The 12,107-nt window shown below is 37.4% G+C and overlaps 1 protein-coding gene across 16 annotated transcripts in view; it reads left to right on the top strand.

Moving 5' to 3' along the window:
• dlg1b (discs large MAGUK scaffold protein 1b) overlaps nt 1-12,107 on the top strand; it is a 72,270-nt gene that overhangs the window by 34,505 nt on the left and 25,658 nt on the right. The window lies entirely within an intron of this gene.

Raw genomic sequence — 12,107 nt, forward strand, 5'->3', positions numbered from 1 at the left:
TGAAATGGGTCTTCATGTGGATAAAGTTGCCAAAGCAAAGAACACAAGCACCATGTCACATCAGAGAAATTGCTAATTGATGTCCATAAAGGATAACTGTGACTAACAAATTAGCTTTTAATTTAGGTTAATATTGGAGGGGAAAACCTATTTGACTGCCTTTAAAATATGTTTAATATTAAGGGCTAACGTTACAGTAATGGAGTTTAATAACTTTAGCTAACATTAACTTACAGCAAGGTAGGATTGGTTTGAATTGCTCATAGCTAACATTATAAAGAAAGAGAACATAGTCAATGTTATTTTCTCAAAGAAAATGTAGTTAATACGACACATATTATTAGACCTCATGTATTAGGTGTCAAACTTCAGCTTCTTTTTAAACAGGAGGTCTGGCCGTTATAACAAGAAGAACCTGGCTGCAGCAAACAGGAAGGGCGGGACGGACCGCTGTCAGTCTCAGACCTTATTTGGAAATGGGACCATTGCACTCCACAAGTGAAGGGGGCGCTATTTCCGATATTATCCGCGACCTCCGGTTTTTGTTTTCTTTTGAAATCTGATATATTTTTACCTTTAGGAAGGATTTTCACTCTCAACATGTATTTGAACTTTTTTCTTTTATTTACTTCAGTTCAGCTCACAGTTTTTAACAAATTTCGTAGCTTTCTGTGCACTTCTAAATCTGCTCCTTAGTTGCATCTTTTCGGGCCTGATACTGCCTCTTGTGGCGTGGGGGTGGTAACACAACTAATATAATTACATTACTAAATCAGAATACCACAACATCTTTATTATTTATTATTAATTCTGGCATTACTGGAACCTTAAAAGATAAATTTCCTCACAAAACACCATACAGTTTCATTTCCTTTAGTAAGTAGAGCTAATTAAATTACATAAACAAAACCTGAAAGTGATTCCAGTTTCACTCGATGGCCAACCTGTTGAAACTGTGGCTAATTTGAAATACCTCGGGTCGTTCCTGGACAGTCTGCTCAGTTTTGCTGAAAAACACTGGTTATATTTTTAAGAAATGTTTTCAGAGACTCTGTCTTTTTAGAAGACCCAGTGATCTTGGGGTCACCCAACCAGAGGTTGTGTACAACCAGTTAGGTAGAGGTTGTTGAGTTAAAATGTTAAAACTTTACATTTTAACTCTCAAGTTTTAACTGTTGTTTTAACTTTTCATCTTTTCAGCTGGTTTGGTCACATGAGCTGCAGACTAACAGAGAAACTTTTAAGAAAACTTTCAATGGCAGGTAAAATGGTAGGTAATAGTTTGAGCTCATGAAGGCCTTACTGTTTTCCTCTGGTAACTATAAAACATCTGTTAGAAGTCATTTATTGACAATGCAATAATTATTCTTAGCCAAACTAAATGATAACATTTACCTGTAGCACCCAAAGTATTTTACTCGATGCACAAATTGTTGATATTGTGATTCTATAAAAGAGTTTTATTTTATAGTTTTAGAGTCGAAGACAAATTTCAACTTTGGAAGACTAAATAGTTTAACCATATTTTTTCCTATATATAAGACTCTACCAACAAAAAGAATAAGATGGCACAGTAAAAATAAAAATGTAAATTATTGCTTGTATCTGTTTAACAATCCTGGTTATTCTTCTGTGAACCTAATTAATTTGTTTGTTTATTGACTTTTGCTCAATTAAATTTCTTATGTATACATTGTAAATGGTATTTTTATTATAGTTGATCATGTTGTTTTTCATGTCTTATTTGTTTTGTTCCTCCCATAATTGATGGAGATATATCTATATACATACTGTATATAGATATTATTTATAATGTATACAGGTATTGTTTATGTCACCTAATTAGCTCTACATCCTAAAGAAAATGGAAAAATATGGTGTTTTAGAAGACACTTCATCTTTTACATTGCCAGTAATGGCAAAATTAATAGTAAACAATAAAGACTTTGGTGTTCTCGTTTTGTAACGTAATTATATTAGTTGTGTTACCACCCCCAAACCACTAGAGGCAGTAGCAGGCCCAAAAAGATGCGACTAAGGAGTAGATTTAGAAGTACACAGAAAGCTACGGAATTTGTTGAAAACCGTGGATAATATAGGAAATAGCGCCCCCTTCATTTCCGGAGTGCAATGGTCCTATATCCAAATAAGGTATGTGACTGACAGTGGTCCGTCCCGCCCCTTTCTGTTTGCTGCAGCGAGGTGGACTTGGTTATAACTTGTTAGGTTGACAAGATGGAAGATTTCTTTTTCACTTCTTCTTACTGCACGCCTGTTCGTGCACTGCTGCCTCTCACTGGTGGAGATGGTGTACTGCACTACTTGAAACAGCCTTAAATAATGTTTCAAATGCAAAGTTTGTAAGTGATTTGTAGACATCATGCTGTAAAACTTCAGGTCAATTAGAAATTTAAGACTAAACAAAATGGCAGAGCAATATATTACCAGATAAAGCTACATAATTTTTAAAGTTTAATCAGTAATACTTTATAACAAATTTGACAGATCATGATATCTGGGTTAATGTCAAGTTGTCATAACACATTTTCAATAATGTCAACTTTCTATTAAATGTAATGATTTACCGAATGACACTTTATGACAATAGTCATAAATATTCATGAAGACTTACTTATGTTTGTGACGGTATCATATTTATGACGGTATCATGTCATGTTTATGATGCTGTCATATTTATGACGGTGTCATGTTTATGACGATGTCATGTCATGTTTATGACGGTGTCATGTCATGTTTATGACGATGTCATGTCATGTTTATGACGCTGTCATGTTTATGACGGTATCATGTCATGTTTATGATGCTGTCATGTTTATGACGGTGTCATGTTTATGACGGTGTCATGTTTATGACGCTGTCATGTTTATGACGGTATCATGTCATGTTTATGACGCTGTCATGTTTATGACGGTATCATGTCATGTTTATGACGCTGTCATGTTTATGACGCTGTCATGTTTATGACGCTGTCATGTCATATTTATGACGCTGTCATGTTTATGACGCTGTCATGTTTATGACGGTATCATGTCATGTTTATGACGCTGTCATGTTTATGACGGTATCATGTCATGTTTATGACGCTGTCATGTTTATGACGGTATCATGTCATGTTTATGACGGTGTCATGTCATGTTTATGACGGTATCATGTCATGTTTATGACCGTGTCATATTTATGACGGTGTCGTGTTTATGACGGTGTCATGTCGTGTTTATGACGCTGTCATGTTTATGACGATGTCATGTCATGTTTATGACGATGTCATGTTTATGACGGTGTCATGTTTATGACGGTGTCATGTCATATTTATGACGCTGTCATGTTTATGACGATGTCATGTTTATGACGGTGTCGTGTTTATGACGGTATCATGTCATGTTTATGACGGTGTCATGTTTATGACGGTATCATGTCATGTTTATGACGCTGTCATGTTTATGACGGTATCATGTCATGTTTATGATGCTGTTATGTTTATGACGGTATCATGTCATGTTTATGACGCTGTCATGTTTATGACGATGTCATGTTTATGACGGTGTCGTGTTTATGACGGTATCATGTCATATTTATGACGATGTCATGTTTATGACGGTATCATGTCATGTTTATGACGCTGTCATGTTTATGACGGTATCATGTCATGTTTATGATGCTGTTATGTTTATGACGGTATCATGTCATGTTTATGACGCTGTCATGTTTATGACGGTGTCATGTCATATTTATGACGCTGTCATGTTTATGACGCTGTCATGTTTATGACGCTGTCATGTTTATGACGCTGTCATGTTTATGACGGTATCATGTCATATTTATGACGGTGTCATGTCATGTTTATGACGGTGTCATGTCATATTTATGACGATGTCATGTCATGTTTATGACGGTATCATGTCATGTTTATGACCGTGTCATATTTATGACGGTGTCGTGTTTATGACGGTGTCATGTCGTGTTTATGACGCTGTCATGTTTATGACGATGTCATGTCATGTTTATGACGGTGTCATGTCATGTTTATGACGATGTCATGTTTATGACGGTATCATGTCATGTTTATGATGCTGTCATGTTTATGACGATGTCATGTTTATGACGGTATCATGTCATGTTTATGACGCTGTCATGTTTATGACGGTGTCATGTCATATTTATGACGATGTCATGTTTATGACGCTGTCATGTTTATGACGGTATCATGTCATGTTTATGACGGTATCATGTCATGTTTATGATGCTGTCATGTTTATGACGTATCATGTCATGTTTATGACGATGTCATGTTTATGACAGTATCATGTCATGTTTATGACGCTGTCATGTTTATGACGGTGTCATGTCATATTTATGACGATGTCATGTTTATGACGGTATCATGTCATGTTTATGACGGTATCATGTCATGTTTATGACGCTGTCATGTTTATGACGGTATCATGTCATGTTTATGACGCTGTCATGTCATGTTTATGACGCTGTCATGTTTATGACGCTGTCATATTTATGACGATGTCATGTTTATGACGCTGTCATGTTTATGACGGTATCATGTCATGTTTATGACGCTGTCATGTCTATGACGGTATCATGTCATATTTATGACGGTGTCATGTCATGTTTATGACGGTATCATGTCATATTTATGACGATGTCATGTTTATGACGGTATCATGTCATATTTATGACGATGTCATGTCATGTTTATGACTGTATCATGTCATGTTTATGACCGTGTCATATTTATGACGGTGTCGTGTTTATGACGGTGTCATGTCGTGTTTATGACGCTGTCATGTTTATGACGCTGTCATGTTTATGACGGTGTCATGTCATATTTATGACGCTGTCATGTTTATGACGCTGTCATGTTTATGACGGTATCATGTCATGTTTATGACGCTGTCATGTTTATGACGGTATCATGTCATGTTTATGACGGTATCATGTCATGTTTATGACGCTGTCATATTTATGACGATGTCATGTTTATGACGCTGTCATGTTTATGACGGTATCATGTCATATTTATGACGGTGTCATGTCATGTTTATGACGGTATCATGTCATATTTATGACGATGTCATGTCATGTTTATGACGGTATCATGTCATGTTTATGACCGTGTCATATTTATGACGGTGTCGTGTTTATGACGCTGTCATGTTTATGACGATGTCATGTCATGTTTATGACGGTGTCATGTCATGTTTATGACGATGTCATGTTTATGACGGTATCATGTCATGTTTATGATGCTGTCATGTTTATGACGATGTCATGTTTATGACGGTATCATGTCATGTTTATGACGCTGTCATGTTTATGACGGTGTCATGTCATATTTATGACGATGTCATGTTTATGACGCTGTCATGTTTATGACGGTATCATGTCATGTTTATGACGGTATCATGTCATGTTTATGATGCTGTCATGTTTATGACGGTATCATGTCATATTTATGACGCTGTCATGTCATGTTTATGACGGTGTCATGTCATGTTTATGACGCTGTCATGTCATGTTTATGACGCTGTCATGTTTATGACGTATCATGTCATGTTTATGATGCTGTCATGTTTATGACGATGTCATGTTTATGACAGTATCATGTCATGTTTATGACGCTGTCATGTTTATGACGGTGTCATGTCATATTTATGACGATGTCATGTTTATGACGGTATCATGTCATGTTTATGACGGTATCATGTCATATTTATGACGCTGTCATGTTTATGACGGTATCATGTCATATTTATGACGGTGTCATGTCATGTTTATGACGGTATCATGTCATATTTATGACGATGTCATGTCATGTTTATGACGGTATCATGTCATGTTTATGACCGTGTCATATTTATGACGGTGTCGTGTTTATGACGCTGTCATGTTTATGACGATGTCATGTCATGTTTATGACGGTGTCATGTCATGTTTATGACGATGTCATGTTTATGACGGTATCATGTCATGTTTATGACGCTGTCATGTTTATGACGGTGTCATGTCATATTTATGACGATGTCATGTTTATGACGCTGTCATGTTTATGACGGTATCATGTCATGTTTATGACGGTATCATGTCATGTTTATGATGCTGTCATGTTTATGACGGTATCATGTCATATTTATGACGCTGTCATGTCATGTTTATGACGGTGTCATGTCATGTTTATGACGCTGTCATGTTTATGACGTATCATGTCATGTTTATGATGCTGTCATATTTATGACGATGTCATGTTTATGACGGTATCATGTCATGTTTATGACGGTATCATGTCATGTTTATGACGCTGTCATGTTTATGACGGTATCATGTCATGTTTATGACGCTGTCATGTTTATGACGCTGTCATATTTATGACGATGTCATGTTTATGACGCTGTCATGTTTATGACGGTATCATGTCATGTTTATGACGCTGTCATGTCTATGACGGTATCATGTCATATTTATGACGGTGTCATGTCATGTTTATGACGGTATCATGTCATATTTATGACGATGTCATGTTTATGACGGTATCATGTCATATTTATGACGATGTCATGTCATGTTTATGACGGTATCATGTCATGTTTATGACCGTGTCATATTTATGACGGTGTCGTGTTTATGACGGTGTCATGTCGTGTTTATGACGCTGTCATGTTTATGACGCTGTCATGTCATATTTATGACGCTGTCATGTTTATGACGCTGTCATGTTTATGACGGTATCATGTCATGTTTATGACGCTGTCATGTTTATGACGTTATCATGTCATGTTTATGACGGTATCATGTCATGTTTATGACGCTGTCATATTTATGACGATGTCATGTTTATGACGCTGTCATGTTTATGACGGTATCATGTCATATTTATGACGGTGTCATGTCATGTTTATGACGGTATCATGTCATATTTATGACGATGTCATGTCATGTTTATGACGGTATCATGTCATGTTTATGACGCTGTCATGTCATGTTTATGACGCTGTCATGTTTATGACGCTGTCATATTTATGACGATGTCATGTTTATGACGCTGTCATGTTTATGACGGTATCATGTCATGTTTATGACGCTGTCATGTCTATGACGGTATCATGTCATATTTATGACGATGTCATGTTTATGACGGTATCATGTCATGTTTATGACGCTGTCATGTTTATGACGGTATCATGTCATATTTATGACGCTGTCATGTCATGTTTATGACGGTATCATGTCATGTTTATGACCGTGTCATATTTATGACGGTGTCATATTTATGACGGTGTCGTGTTTATGACGGTGTCATGTCGTGTTTATGACGCTGTCATGTTTATGACGATGTCATGTCATGTTTATGACGATGTCATGTCATGTTTATGACGGTATCATGTCATGTTTATGATGCTGTCATGTTTATGACGGTGTCATGTCATATTTATGACGGTGTCGTGTTTATGACGGTATCATGTCATGTTTATGACGATGTCATGTTTATGACGGTATCATGTCATGTTTATGACGCTGTCATGTTTATGACGGTATCATGTCATGTTTATGACGCTGTCATATTTATGACGATGTCATGTTTATGACGCTGTCATGTTTATGACGGTGTCATGTCATATTTATGACGATGTCATGTTTATGACGGTATCATGTCATGTTTATGACGCTGTCATGTTTATGACGGTATCATGTCATGTTTATGACGGTATCATGTCATGTTTATGATGCTGTCATGTTTATGACGTATCATGTCATGTTTATGATGCTGTCATGTTTATGACGATGTCATGTTTATGACAGTATCATGTCATGTTTATGACGCTGTCATGTTTATGACGGTGTCATGTCATATTTATGACGATGTCATGTTTATGACGGTATCATGTCATGTTTATGACGGTATCATGTCATGTTTATGACGCTGTCATGTTTATGACGGTATCATGTCATGTTTATGACGCTGTCATGTCATGTTTATGACGCTGTCATGTTTATGACGCTGTCATATTTATGACGATGTCATGTTTATGACGCTGTCATGTTTATGACGGTATCATGTCATGTTTATGACGCTGTCATGTCTATGACGGTATCATGTCATATTTATGACGGTGTCATGTCATGTTTATGACGGTATCATGTCATATTTATGACGATGTCATGTTTATGACGGTATCATGTCATATTTATGACGATGTCATGTCATGTTTATGACTGTATCATGTCATGTTTATGACCGTGTCATATTTATGACGGTGTCGTGTTTATGACGGTGTCATGTCGTGTTTATGACGCTGTCATGTTTATGACGCTGTCATGTTTATGACGGTATCATGTCATGTTTATGACGGTATCATGTCATGTTTATGACGCTGTCATATTTATGACGATGTCATGTTTATGACGCTGTCATGTTTATGACGGTATCATGTCATATTTATGACGGTGTCATGTCATGTTTATGACGGTATCATGTCATATTTATGACGATGTCATGTCATGTTTATGACGGTATCATGTCATGTTTATGACCGTGTCATATTTATGACGGTGTCGTGTTTATGACGCTGTCATGTTTATGACGATGTCATGTCATGTTTATGACGGTGTCATGTCATGTTTATGACGATGTCATGTTTATGACGGTATCATGTCATGTTTATGATGCTGTCATGTTTATGACGATGTCATGTTTATGACGGTATCATGTCATGTTTATGACGCTGTCATGTTTATGACGGTGTCATGTCATATTTATGACGATGTCATGTTTATGACGCTGTCATGTTTATGACGGTATCATGTCATGTTTATGATGCTGTCATGTTTATGACGGTATCATGTCATATTTATGACGCTGTCATGTCATGTTTATGACGGTGTCATGTCATGTTTATGACGCTGTCATGTCATGTTTATGACGCTGTCATGTTTATGACGTATCATGTCATGTTTATGATGCTGTCATGTTTATGACGATGTCATGTTTATGACAGTATCATGTCATGTTTATGACGCTGTCATGTTTATGACGGTGTAATGTCATATTTATGACGATGTCATGTTTATGACGGTATCATGTCATGTTTATGACGGTATCATGTCATATTTATGACGCTGTCATGTTTATGACGGTATCATGTCATATTTATGACGGTGTCATGTCATGTTTATGACGGTATCATGTCATATTTATGACGATGTCATGTCATGTTTATGACGGTATCATGTCATGTTTATGACCGTGTCATATTTATGACGGTGTCGTGTTTATGACGCTGTCATGTTTATGACGATGTCATGTCATGTTTATGACGGTGTCATGTCATGTTTATGACGATGTCATGTTTATGACGGTATCATGTCATGTTTATGACGCTGTCATGTTTATGACGGTGTCATGTCATATTTATGACGATGTCATGTTTATGACGCTGTCATGTTTATGACGGTATCATGTCATGTTTATGACGGTATCATGTCATGTTTATGATGCTGTCATGTTTATGACGGTATCATGTCATATTTATGACGCTGTCATGTCATGTTTATGACGGTGTCATGTCATGTTTATGACGCTGTCATGTCATGTTTATGACGCTGTCATGTTTATGACGTATCATGTCATGTTTATGATGCTGTCATATTTATGACGATGTCATGTTTATGACGGTATCATGTCATGTTTATGACGGTATCATGTCATGTTTATGACGCTGTCATGTTTATGACGCTGTCATGTCATGTTTATGACGCTGTCATGTTTATGACGCTGTCATATTTATGACGATGTCATGTTTATGACGCTGTCATGTTTATGACGGTATCATGTCATGTTTATGACGCTGTCATGTCTATGACGGTATCATGTCATATTTATGACGGTGTCATGTCATGTTTATGACGGTATCATGTCATATTTATGACGATGTCATGTTTATGACGGTATCATGTCATATTTATGACGATGTCATGTCATGTTTATGACGGTATCATGTCATGTTTATGACCGTGTCATATTTATGACGGTGTCGTGTTTATGACGGTGTCATGTCGTGTTTATGACGCTGTCATGTTTATGACGCTGTCATGTTTATGACGGTGTCATGTCATATTTATGACGCTGTCATGTTTATGACGCTGTCATGTTTATGACGTTATCATGTCATGTTTATGACGGTATCATGTCATGTTTATGACGCTGTCATATTTATGACGATGTCATGTTTATGACGCTGTCATGTTTATGACGGTATCATGTCATATTTATGACGGTGTCATGTCATGTTTATGACGGTATCATGTCATATTTATGACGATGTCATGTCATGTTTATGACGGTATCATGTCATGTTTATGACGCTGTCATGTCATGTTTATGACGCTGTCATGTTTATGACGCTGTCATATTTATGACGATGTCATGTTTATGACGCTGTCATGTTTATGACGGTATCATGTCATGTTTATGACGCTGTCATGTCTATGACGGTATCATGTCATATTTATGACGATGTCATGTTTATGACGGTATCATGTCATGTTTATGACGCTGTCATGTTTATGACGGTATCATGTCATATTTATGACGCTGTCATGTCATGTTTATGACGGTATCATGTCATGTTTATGACCGTGTCATATTTATGACGGTGTCGTGTTTATGACGGTGTCATGTCGTGTTTATGACGCTGTCATGTTTATGACGATGTCATGTCATGTTTATGACGATGTCATGTCATGTTTATGACGGTATCATGTCATGTTTATGATGCTGTCATGTTTATGACGGTGTCATGTCATATTTATGACGGTGTCGTGTTTATGACGGTATCATGTCATGTTTATGACGATGTCATGTTTATGACGGTATCATGTCATGTTTATGACGCTGTCATGTTTATGACGGTATCATGTCATGTTTATGACGCTGTCATATTTATGACGATGTCATGTTTATGACGGTGTCATGTCATGTTTATGACGGTGTCATGTCATATTTATGACGATGTCATGTTTATGACGGTATCATGTCATGTTTATGACGCTGTCATGTTTATGACGGTATCATGTCATGTTTATGACCGTGTCGTGTTTATGACGGTGTCATGTTTATGACGCTGTCATGTCATATTTATCCATCCATCCATCCATCCATCCATTTTCTGTGCACCCTTGTCCCCAATGGGGTCAGGAGGGTTGCTGGTGCCTACCTCCAGCTACGTTCCAGGCGGGAGGCGGGGTACACCCTGGACAGGTCGCCAGTCTGTCGCAGGGCAACACAAAGACATACAGGGCAAACAACCATTCACACACAAACACACACCTAGGGAGAATTTAGATAGACCAATTAACCTAACAGTCATGTTTTTGGACTGTGGGAGGAAGCCGGAGTACCCGGAGAGAACCCACGCATGCACAGGGAGAACATGCAAACTCCATGCAGAAAGACCCTGGCCGGGAATCGAACCCAGGACCTTCTTGCTGCAAGGCAACAGTGCTACCAACTGCGCCACTGTGCAGCCCCATATTTATGACGGTGTCATGTCATGTTTATGACGGTATCATGTCATATTTATGACCATGTCATGTCATGTTTATGACGCTGTCATGTTTATGACGATGTCATGTCATGTTTATGACGGTATCATGTCATGTTTATGACCGTGTCATATTTATGACGGTGTCGTGTTTATGACGCTGTCATGACAGTCTTATTCACACCCCGTCAAATAAAGTGTTACCAATAAATTTTCTCTTCTCATTTAAAACTGAATGTTTCTCTTTCCTGATGCTCCAGCTGCTTCATCTTCCTCTGAGGATTATTGATCTATAAAGATATCAATCATAAATCAATAGTTTCTCAGCTGTTCAGTCCAATCAGAACCATTTGGGTCAGAGGTGAACTGGTCCAGTTTAATCAGTCTGCTGGATGCTGGTTCAGCCCGTCACCTTGTCCCTGGTTCTGTTTGGTTCTGTTGGGTTTTGTCAGAACCAGTCAGAGTTAGAACATCTGAGACATTCCCCTGACTTTAAACGGATCAGAACTGATCCGGTTAAATGGTTCTGGATCGTCT

This window comes from Xiphophorus couchianus, chromosome 6 (genome assembly GCF_001444195.1).
Source record: "Xiphophorus couchianus chromosome 6, X_couchianus-1.0, whole genome shotgun sequence".
NCBI lineage: Eukaryota > Metazoa > Chordata > Actinopteri > Cyprinodontiformes > Poeciliidae > Xiphophorus > Xiphophorus couchianus.